This window comes from Dermacentor silvarum, chromosome 3 (genome assembly GCF_013339745.2).
Source record: "Dermacentor silvarum isolate Dsil-2018 chromosome 3, BIME_Dsil_1.4, whole genome shotgun sequence".
Lineage (NCBI taxonomy): Eukaryota > Metazoa > Arthropoda > Arachnida > Ixodida > Ixodidae > Dermacentor > Dermacentor silvarum.
The window spans coordinates 92,411,420-92,423,763 of record NC_051156.1 but is presented as its reverse complement, the minus strand read 5'-3'; the positions used below and the strand labels follow the sequence as shown (position 1 = coordinate 92,423,763).

Here is a 12,344-nt window from a genome sequence, read left to right as displayed (position 1 = left end):
ACGCTCCGTCAGTTACGCTCGAAAACCAGTCACCAGCTGCCTAAATGGCTCTACAAATAATCAACTGTTGCGGGAGCGTTTGGGCAGCCTTATTTACAAATATTCAGCTGTAGCAGTAGCGTTCGGACGTAGTAAGGCATAGGCGCGAACTTGTTAGCTTGTCTTTTCGTGCCGCATTGAACGTGCCGTTCATGTAAGCTACAACTGCCACATCATAAAAGCGAAATCTTTATGCTTTCGTGAACAATGTCAGCGATTAGCATTCTGCTAACCGATGTTGCTCCAGAAGAAGTCTTCGGCGACGAAGTGTGCGCTACAAACTTTCATTGTCGGAGGCACAGGCTTGCCGATCCGCAGCTTCACCGCCGACTTCGTTTTAAGATGCGCGTCCAGCGCAAACAAATCAAGGCTTATCTCATCCTTCACCGCTCGGTTGGTGCACTGAGGTACGCAACACTTTTTTTCTTCTTCCATAGCGTATGCAGAAGCTGTTAAGAAAACAGAACGCGCCCGCGCATAGAGAGCCACACGGTAACACTGTGCCATTGACTGTGCGGATACTCTTTGAAATATTTCTCTCGCTGGCCACTACGCGGCGCGACCGTCTGTGTGCATTGCGAATTATAAACGAGACATCCTTGCAATGTAATTTAACAATCTTTTTTGACACTACAAATAAACTTGTTCATGATGAAAAAATTTTGCGAAAAACAAATTCTTAAGAGTATGGCTTTTTGGGCTAGTTCGTTAGTTATATCATAGGTGGTCATAGCGCTAGAAGACACGGACAAGAACGAGAGAACAGGACGAGCGCTATTTATTACTTTCAACTGAGTATTTATTTCGAGAAACAACCGTATTTGTAGGCCCGCACACAGATAAGGCCCAGTCACCGCACATGATAACTGGCCGCAACGAGGAACGCAACATCATTTGTAGTAGCGTTCGTCCTGTTTTCTCGTTCTTGTCCGTGTCTTCTTGCGCGATGACCACATCTGATACAAATTTTTACGTTGTTTGATGATGTATGATGAAAGGAGTGGCTTGTAGCATGGAAAATAATAGTTTGAATTCGTGATGACCGTATATGCGTATATTTGAATGCACTAATTATTTAGGTAATTCTTCGGTCGTACACGCAAACCAGCATCACCAAGCTTTTTTTCTGCAGCTATGGACTGCATCACAGCGCTCACAATACATGTAGCGTATAGCGTAAGGTGATTTTTTTTTCTTTTGGAGTACGCTTAGGAGCCAATTTAAGTTCTTGGTCGTCGCAAGGAAGAGCATTAGCTTGGTGATGCTGTTCGTAATTTAGATTTTATGCTGCCCACAACCAATCATTCCTGAACGCTTGAGCTGGCGAAAGGGGAAAAAATGCCAGTGGCAAGGCATCTGCCAGTAGTTTTGTTGCCAATTAACCGCGGCCGCTGCACTTCAAGCTAACTTTTCGCACACAGAATCATTGCGTCGGCCGTCTTTGAGCAGGCTAATCTCTTCACTTGTCTACAAATAGTAATCCTTCCCCTGCAGAAGAAGCGACATTTTCATTCGCACCCTTGCTGCTTGAAGCATGCGTAAGTTTGGCTCGCTGTCTCTTCAGGATTATTTCAATGGCCGATATCTCGTCGGTGCCTTGCTTGTTCTTTTTCTAGCAATTTTTTTCAATATGTAAGTCGCAGCGTCGGGCATCACCGAAGGAACAGTGTCACTCATTAGCCGCACATGCACCATCGAAATCTGCACAATCTTCCTGCCGGTCGATGGCATGTGTATCGTGTTTGATAAATCAGCAGTTTGGCGATGTGCCGCACAGTGTCATCACTGCGCACCCTCTGCGCGCAGTGTAGTCTTGCCCTTCTCCTCTTTCACTTTCTTCTGGAATGTACAAAAAGGCCGCGCTGAATAAACTCTGACTTTCTTTGTTGCGTTGAACTCGTCTAGTATGTTTCCCTGAAGGCCGCACAACGAAACATGGTGTCTGAAGTTAGTACTCACGTCTGAGCCACAGAACACCACCGACCATCCATTAGCCAAGGTATGAACTTCTTGAAACCACCAGAGCGCCTTCGCCTGGACGGGGATGTGAGCAAAAGATGGCAACTTTTTAAACATAAATTTTAACTGTTCCTCACAGCGTCGGAGACCGCTGGTGGGAAGCCTCGGACAGGGTCGACGAAAGTTGCATTGCTACTCTGCAGCTTGGCCGGTGACGAAGCTTTAAAGGTTTACAACAACTTCAGCTTCACTGCGCATGGTGGTGAGTCCAAGGACGACTTCGAGACAGTGGTTTTAAAATTTGATGATTATTGCAAGGCCCAGCTAAATGAAGTCCATGAACGCTTCGTGTTCCGTGAACGCGTCCAAGCCGAGGGTGAATCAGCCGAACAGTTAACTCAAGATTTGAGAAGACTCGCTCAGTCATGCAATTTTTTTACATCTGGGTATTTTCGGAGTTTTGGGGAAAAGCAAACAATGTACCTCTGCCATTGCCAGGGAACTACTAGCTACATGTCAATTTTGCTGCTAATTAGAAGAGAAATAAATGTATTTATATTTCGCTGCAAGAAGGAAATGTTGCACAGTGTTTTGGGAACTTAGCTCCACAAGTTTGCCCAGCAATGCGTTTTGTACGTTTACTTTAGATACTTAGCATCGGGGATGCAAATTCAAGATGTTGCCATGGCATTTAAGGTAGTCATATCGACTGCAAGTAACACTGTGAAGGAAGTATGTGCACTTCTGTAGCATGTCCTTAGACCCAAGTGTATGAAGGTAAGTTATCCTACAAATTTCTTAAATATGTAAGCTTGTTTAAGCAAGTTATGAGACATTCGTGGTGACCTACATGCATAAGTGTTATGCGAGTTATGAAACTTGATTTATTGAAGGTTTAACCAGAACAACTATTTTCCACGTTTAACCATTGCATTTTTTGTACGAGGGAAGACTGCAATATCTATGATTACTTAGTGCATTTTCAGTTCCCAGCAAACGTTGAGCAGTGGCACGCTATTGCCAAGGGCTTTGAGAGCAGGTGGGATTTCCCACACTGCATAGGTTCTATGGATGGGAAGCATGTCCAAATAGAAGCCCCTCCGCATTCGGGATCTCAATATTTTAATTATAAGGTAAGAAACCGTTAGTTATGTATTATTCTTACAACTACAAAGATTTAGTGAAACATTCCTCAATGAGATGTAATTCTCTGTCATTACAGGGCACCTACTTCATCGTTTTAATGGCTGTAGTGGACAGCCAGCTACGATTTGTCTGCGTTGATGTGGGTGCATACGGATCGCAGAGTGATGGTGGTGTATTCAAGGCATCGAAGATTGGGAAACTTCTCAGCCAAGGTGCTTTAAACCTACCGCCTCCTCAGCTGCTCCCACTGTCCACTGCCGTAGCCCCTTACGTCTTTGTCGGCGACGAGGCGTTCCAGTTGAGGCCAGACTTCCTGCGGCCTTATCCTGGCAGGTGCCTCGAAGAGGACCTGCTCCTCTTTAACTACCGCCTCAGCAGAGCAAGGTAACGCGTAACTTAAATTTATGAGTAATAGGTTCTACTATAATGTTTGTCTTGAATATTGCAGATGTGTCGAGAATGCATTTGGGGTGCTGGCATCAAGGTTCAGAATTTTCCATAGACCGATGAACCTTGTACCAGAAAATGCCAGAATGGTGACACTCGCTGCATGTGCTCCGCATAATTTTCTTCGTAATGACGTGTCCTACATTCCAGAAAGGTATGTGGACGAGGTAGACAACTTCGGCAACCTTGTGGAAGGGTAGTGGCGCCAGGAAGCTGAGGAGAATGCTTTCCTTGATCTGCAGCATCATGGTGCCCACAATTACACAAAGTCTGCAGCAGAAACGCGGGATGTGTTTCGCAACTATTTTGTGCACGAAGGAGCTGTACCGTGGCAACGCGAGCGCTGTGGCCTTCCACCATAGGTTTGATATGACCTTTCAAAGGACTCCTCAGTAGGACCCCATGAAATTTTTGTTGTAAGGTGCCGTTAGTATGCGCTTTTTTTTCAGATAACTCTACTTATTTGTTCCATTTAATGTGTGACACATTGGATACTATTTTGCAGCAAACATTGATTCTGCATGCATTTTTTGAAAATATATTACGCTTTAAGGATTTTCACATCTCGGTTGAGTCCATTCTACACATGAATGTCTATGTGGCTGCCAAAAAGTGTTTTGTTGTGCCAAGCAAATGTGAATTTGCAAGTGCTGCCGTGACAGATACACACATTTGTTCATTGTTATGGTAAATTGTTACATATTTAACGTATATAGAACACTTCGCTTTGCCTAAATAGTCTACACGAACTAATAATCGGCATTATTACTCTTCAAAAATGTTTTTACGTCCTTAATGTCACACTTCAGTTAAAGGGACACTAATGCGATAAAATGAAGTTCAGCTGTGTTAACAAATTTGTCTGGCCCATTGTAACCATATATGCATGTCACAATTCTTTGTTATGCGATGTTCATGTACCTGTAAATATATGTGCAGAAGTACATACTCAGTACTTGTATGTACAGTTTGAATGAATTTGATTGACTGATTCTTTATAGCTTTATCACAATACATTCGGCAGGAGGCGAAGGGAAAAGCCTGTCAAGAATATGGTTTGAGGGAGTCCTTTGGCCCCCCACTGGCAAAGACAGCAGCAGAGGTACAAGAATTTTGTTCATGTTGCCATACGCTTTGACAAAACCATCAAACAAATGCAACATTGTGATACGCTGTGACGAAACCATCATTCACCTTCTGGAATTCCTTGATACAGAAGCGCTGGTGGGTAAATGCCTCGGGCATAATGTGAGGCAACATGTATGAGTTCCATGTATAAGTGAGCTTTCATGTGCTCAGGCGTCGCAGCAACAAATGGCTCTATAGCCAACCCAAAGTGTGCACTTGGGCTCAATTCCCTGTACGCTGCAATTTGATTGCTCACTGCGTCGATCTGTTTATCAATTTCTTTCAGTGCTTTTCTTCGACCCCCAGTCCTTTCTTTCGCACTCCTTTTGCGACTTGAGCTGGCACTGCTCACCATGCTTGGACCTGGCGCCCTCTCTGAAATGCACTGATAAAGTTCATTCACAATCTCTGTTGGCTCTTCCGTCTGTTCTTCTGAGAGAGGAGCTGGCTCAACGAAGGCTATTTCTTCTTCGTTCTCGCTCACGTTGCTTACTGTTCTGCATAAAAAGAAAACATAAACATTACCAAAGGGGCTCGCAACAAATCCTCCATAAGTACTGGTTTATTACGAATCTACATGCCAAAAACACTGTGAAGTGACACAGCTACACAAGCTCTAACTGCTCTTTGACAAAAATAATACCACGTTTTAAGCAATCTCATTCGCAAAGAATCGCACTTCGCCACTCAGCGCCATATGGCTGAGGGACTACCATTCACAAGGTGATTTACAAGTGTACTACTCTGACAGTGAAATATCAGTTAGAACTCTGGAAAAAGTTTACTTTATTCTGCTACCCCTATGGGTCCCTTTCATTCAGTTCTCCTTTTCTTTGGGCAGAACTTACACTGGCTTTGCTGCAAAGAAAACAAAGCAACAAGGAAAATAAAGAAAGATAACAAGAACGAGATGCATAAATACAAGCAACTAAAAGTTCCGCTCCCTTTTCATTTTACCCGGACGCGGGCTCCTTTCCAGCCTATCTGTCCGGTTCCCGCCGTGCCGCGGGGCAACAACGGTCAAAACCGGCGCCACCCGCGCAGAGCTTCGCGGGTGCAAAGGACAGCTGTCAGCCTACACTGAACCATGTAATCAACATCGAACACATTTTACGAAGCTTACTGCCGCGGTGTGCCCAAGGAATTGAGTGCTTCAGAAAATACGTACACAGCTTCTTCCATGGTGTCATGTAGAAATGACAATGCTGTAATACGGCCACTCTTTTTTAGTTCCATCTTGAGAAGCACTCCCGCTTCTTTGATGCATCTTTCTTTTCTTCTTTTTTTTTGAAACGTGTCGCGGAGGCTACGCCAGCGGGTCTGCGCTTCGTCGGCTCTCACTGAAAATGGATAGACGAAAACATGCAGGTAGTCAAAAGCATTCGCGTGAATATATAGGCATGCTTCACTTTTTTGAGGCAAAAATATCAACACCATACAGCTGTACAAAACACTTAACATTACATTTGGTTTCACTTCTTTCAGCAGTTGTGCAATTTCATCCCACAGACGATCACGAAGGTCGGAATCGCGGTATTTCTCTAACCGCGTATTCCACAGAATTGGCCTCTTTTCGACTTCGGCAATAAGCTGCTCATTGAAAGCTGCCTTTGCCATTCTCGCGTGCGCGACACAGAAAGTACTTGCACACGACTAATCACTACAGCTTAGAAAAGGCTGCAGTGCTGATGCTGATTCGAGAGGGAAACCATCTGTGTGGTGAAGATCGTCTGCTGTGGATCGCACCATCCTGTCCCTCGCTGTTGATTGGATTGGATTGGATTATGAAAACATTTATTGAGCCTGCAGCGTCGCTTCCTCTAGCAGCGGCGGTGTACGCCCTGAGTTAGCTTCGCTTGGATGAAAAAAAATAAAAAATAAAAAAAAACGTGCCCTGGAAGCCGCTTGTAAACATGGAGTTGAATGTTTGAAATGCGCGCCGCGCGATGACGTATGAGCGAGCCACCTCCTATTGGCCGTCTGAAAAAACGCAGATGCCTTTTTCGCAGAGAAGTTCAGCATGCCGAACATCGAAAAAACGCACGCACGAAGGGTCCGGCGGCCTATTTTCCGCAGCTGCGAATTCGCACGTGCGAATTCGCAGACAAAATCGCACCATGTGAAACGGGCTTTATGCCAGCATTGTGACAGCAAGTGTTTGCGATCATCGAGTGAAATCTGTTCATGCCTGCCTGTGCGCACATGACACCGTGCTTGTTATTTTAATTATTTTAATTGGCCTCTTTTCGACTTCGGCAATAAGCTGCTCATTGAAAGCTGCCTTTGCCATTCTCGCGTGCGCGACACAGAAAGTCTTTACTGCAATCTATACAGCCGACAAAATTACGAACCTTATTTTGTGTAGTTGTCTAATAGTTTGCTATCACTTTCAGTGTTTCGCATATTGGGTGAAATTGCTATTAATTTTTAATGCGATTGGCATTTTGGGGCTTCTTCACGCACCTTCCGGGATCTCCCCATGTCTCTTCACCATTTCCCCATCAACCCAATTGGGTCACTGGGTTGTCCAAGGTCTAATGGGTAGCATGGGGCTGCTGTACTGAGGGAACCGTGTTATAAATGAACCGTTCGCCCAACTTGTGTAACTGAGTATGTTACACCAGGCATGCCTCGCTCTTCAATGAACCTCTATCACTGCAACTTAGGTCACATGGCTACGTGCCACTCTTCAATGAATCTTTTCGGCCCAAACTTGGGTCACTGGGTTTGTGCCGCCCTTCAATGAGAAACATTCTTGAATATTTCTCCGGTGCTGGGCATTCAGCCATGCGTCATATATATTGTGACAGAGCGATGAAGAATACGTTTTGAGATGACTTGAAGAAGACGACGCTCTGGACTTCGCGAGCTATGATCTTGTCAGCCGCTGTCATTCTTGTAAATACAGTCTAAATATATTTCTCACTTTCCCCGTAACATTTTTGGTGGAGTTTGCGGGCTCAAGCGCAAGACGGATTTACGCAGCGGGCGCTCCTTGGCTGCATCTACCATGCCAGCTCAAGGCGAGGATAATTCGGGCTCGTCGGCCCCCACGCCAACCGTCATTCTGGCACAACCGCGCGACCCCGGCACCTGTTCCGGCACTGACAACACGGATGTTGAAGATTGACTTGAACTTTATGAGCGGGTGAGCACGAGCAACCACTGGAACCAGACCGTCATGCTGGCTAATTTGATATTCTATCTCGCGGGAACGGCACGCGTCTGGTTACAGACCCACGAGGAGGAACTTACCACCTGGAACATTTGTAAACGGAAGCTCACGGATTTGTTTGGCAAGCCTGTCGGACGTCAGCGCGCCGCTCAAAAAGACCTCGCTTCGCGTAACCAGACGTGCACCGAGTCCTACCTCACATACATTCAGGACGTGCTCGCTCTGTGCCGCAAAATGAATCCGAGGATGTCCGAAGCTGATAAAGTCGCACATGTCATTAAGGGCATAGCAGATGATGCCTTTCACCTCCTTGTGTTTAAGAATTCTTCTACTGTACAAGCCATCATTACCGAATGCCGGCGATTTGAAGAAGCCAAGAGCCGCCGCATTGCCCACCCATTTTCCCGCCTCCCCAACACGGCTGCTGCATCCACCTGCGAAGACCTCCGCAGTCTGCCTACGCCCAATCGCTCTGATGACTTTGCCCACATCATCCGGCGTGAAATCGAAGCCGCGTCTCCTATCCCAACCCCAACCCTTGGCTCCGACAATTGCCAGGCCACCGTTTCCCTGATCCAGACCTTCGTACGCCAGGAATTGGCCAACGTTGGCTTGACCGTCTGCTGCATTAATCGGCCTGACTACGCTTCGTCCACCTCTGCCATGAGCCCCGGAAACGTGAATGCCCCTCCGCGGTATCGCAACCCGGCTGAATTGCGCACTCCAGACGACAGGCCAATATGCTTAACTTGTGGCCGTATCGGTCATATTTCACGTCACTGCCGCTCTTCGTGGAATTCAACCCCTTGGCCATATCTCCCATCCGACCGTCTGCCTCATGCTGCTTCTCGCTTCCCACAGCACACGCAACCAGTAACTCCTGGTGACACTTCTCGGCCCACTCGCTCTAGCCGCTCTCCTTCGCCACATCGCCGCTTCTCCCGCTCGCCCCCAACGCGTCGGTGACCGTCCCCAAGCTCCCTCCGGCGCACGCTTTCGGAAAACTAACGGGTGCACCACCTAGAGGTGATGCTGCTATACCGACCCGAAGACAAAATCCTCTTCTGACCCTACACACACATCGGAACCTCATCAGAGTGAACGTGGATGGTGTACCTGTTACGGCTCTGTTTGACACTGGCGCGCACGTATCTGTGATGAGTGCTCAGCTTCGCCATCGTCTCAAGAAAGTTCTCACTCCTGCCCCGTCGCCTGTGCTTCGAGTCGCCGACGGGGGAACGCCGGCCGTTATTGGCCTGTGTCCAGCTCGTGTGAGTGCCGCCGATCATCATACTTCTGTTTTATTCTATGTCCTAGAACACTGCCCTCACGACCTATTCCTGGGACTTGGCTTTCTCTAAGCCCATTCCGCCTTGATAGACTGTTCTGCTGGTGTTGTGCAACTCGCTCTACCTGTTGCTATTGATCCCCCCGATAGTGCTCCGATCCGGCTATGTTCCACAGAGCATATTCGCCTCCGTCAGCTTGCCGTTACCTACATAGGTGTTTCTCCCGTTCCGCCCGTTCCAGACGGTGACTATACATCGTATCCCCTAATCCGGATGTCCTGCTCTCGCATAACGTCGCATTTCCTCACACCGTCATTACCATTACGGACAACACGTCCTGTCTTCCGCTCGTGAACTTTGGACTTTGTGCACAAGCTCTCCCGCGCGGCATATCACTTGCGCAAATCACGCCGGCCCGAACACATTTCTGGTTTAACCGCTGACGACTCCTCGTGTACAACTCTTGCTGTGCCTCCTGCCCCTTCAGACTTCAATGCCCTAATGAAAATGATTGCGCCCGACCTTCCGCACCAGTGTGCCAATGAACTACGTTGCCTCCTTGCCTCCTACAGGGACTTATTCGACCTTGGAGACCATCCTCTCGGACAAACATCTGTGGTCAAACATCGCATCAACACCGGGGATGCGAGCCCAATCCATCGGCGACCCTACCGCGTCTCTCCTACTGAGGGAGACATCATCGAACACGAAGTTGACAAGATGCTTTCTCGTAACATCATTCAACCTTCTTGCAGCCCATGGGCATCCCCTGTTGTACTAGTTAAGAAAAAGGACAACAGTTGGCGATTTTGCGTAGATTATCGGCACCTAAACAAGGTAACCAAGAAGGACGTCTATCCGCTACCACGCATTGACGATGCCCTGGATTGCATCCATGGAGCACAATATTTTTCGTCCATAGACCTTCGCTCCGGGTACTGGAAAATTGCCCTCGACGACATGGACCGTGAGAAAACGGCTTTTATTACTCCCGACGACCTTTATCAGTTCAATATCATGCCTTTCGGGTTATGTAATGCCCCGGCCACATTTGAACGAATGATGGACGCCCTCCTACACGGTTTCAAGTGGTCCATCTGCCTCTGTTACTTGGACGATGTGATCGTTTTTTCTCCGACTTTTGCGACGCACCTCGAACGCCTATCGACGGTCCTATCTGTTTTTCGTCGGGCGGGGCTACTACTCAATTCGTCCAAATGCCACTTCGGTCGTCGTGAAATTTCTGTGCTCGGACATCTCGTCGATTCTTCTGGTGTACGTCCTGATCAAGATAAAATCCGGGCAGTGACGTTCGCAGCTTCTTGGGCCTCTGCTCCTACTTTCGTCGGTTTGTCCACAATTTTTCGAACGTTGCTCGCCCTCTTACTCAGCTCAAGAAAGACGCTGCCTTCATTTGGGGCCGCGAGCAAGCTGGTGCTTTCACTGAGCTGATCCGGCTGCTTACTTCCCCTCCCATTCTCGCTCACTTTGATGCGTCAGCTCCAACAGAAGTCCGTACCGATGCCAGCGGCCATGGTATTGGGGCTATCCAGGCCCAGAAACAAGAACGTGTTATTGCTTACACCAGCCACCTTCTTTCCCCTGCTGAGCGCAAATATTCTATCACTGAGCGCGAGTGTCTGGCTCTCGTTTGGGCAGTGGGAAAATTCTGCCCCTATTTGTACGGCCGGCAATTCACAGTCATCACTGACCACCACGCTCTGTGTTGGCTTTCTTCCTTGAAAGATCCTTCTGGGCGCCTTGGCCACTGTGCTCTGCGCCTTCAAGAATACAACTACTCAGTTGTATACAAGACCGGCCGGTTACACCAAGATGCAGACTGCTTGTCGCGCCATCCTGCCGACCTACCTGGCGTTTCTATGGCCTACATTCCTGTCACCGTTCTCTCTTTGAGTGCTTTTCACAATATCGGAGCGGAACAACACCGGGACGGCTCCTTAAAAGACCTTATTCACCGGCTGACTTCAACGACGCCCGACCCTTCGCTTCGAATGTTTGAACTCCACGATGGCATATTGTACCGCTGTAACATGCGCCCTGACGGCCCTGACCGACTCTTAGTTGTCCCTTCGCATCTGCGCCGGACTGTTCTTGCCCAGCTTCATGATGTGCCGACTGCCGGTCACCTTGGCGTGTCACGCACTTACGACCGCGTTCGTCGGCGCTTTTTTTTTTTTTTTTGGCCTGGTCTTTACCGTGACGTCTGCCGTTACATCGCTGCGTGCGACCTTTGTCAACGACGAAAAAAGCCGACCACACTCCCTGCTGGCCGCCTTCAACCACTTGACGTGCCATCATAACCATTCTTTCGTGTAGGCATTGATCTTTTAGGCCCCTTTCCTACGTCTGTTTCGGGAAATAAGTGGATTGCTATAGCAACAGACTACGCCACCCGATACGCAATCACACGGGCTCTTCCGACAAGCTGTGCAACCGATGTCGCCGATTTCCTACTAGAAAACGTCATCCTTCACCACGGTGCCCCTCGACAGCTCCTCACCGACCGAGGCCGCTACTTTCTTTGTAAAGTTGTTAATGACATTCTACACTCATGCGCCACTGAACACAAACTTGCTACTGCTTACCATCCACAAACGAATGGGCTAACCGAGCGTCTCAACCGGACCCTTACTGACATGCTGTCCATGTATGTCTCCGCTGACCATCGCGACTGGGACGTTGCATTACGATTTGTTACCTTTGCCTATTAGATGCAAGAGCATCTTAGGCTCGGGGCAGTGTCCGTTCTGCGGCGTCCGCACCCATACTGCGCACGCGCAACTCTCCCTCATTCTCCTCTCCTGCGCAGGTGTGCTCTCTCCTCCCCTCTCCACCACAGGTGCGGCGCAGCAAATCATTGCATATAACTCTCTCTGTCACTCTCTCCCTCTAAAGGTACGCCGGTAGGCGGCGCAAGTGTCGCGGCGCAGTATAAAGCGCGCGTTCGCTGTGCTTCCGTCATTCTCTCTCTGTGCAACGATGTGCGAAACGCCATGAACAACGTCAACGTCGGCGCTAGTTGCAGCACCACCGCCGCGGCGCAGAGGAAGGATCGGGAAGCCGAACGTAAACGTCAGCGTCGGCAAGCGGACCCCGAACTTCAGGCCAAGGAAGCCGAACGTAAACGTCAATAGGAAACT

General features: G+C 48.2%; 1 pseudogene; it reads left to right on the top strand.

Annotated features, from left to right (window-relative positions):
* Positions 1-2,470: 2,470 nt before the first annotated feature.
* On the top strand, positions 2,471-4,531 carry LOC125943876 (uncharacterized; annotated as a pseudogene).
* Positions 4,532-12,344: the final 7,813 nt, after the last annotated feature.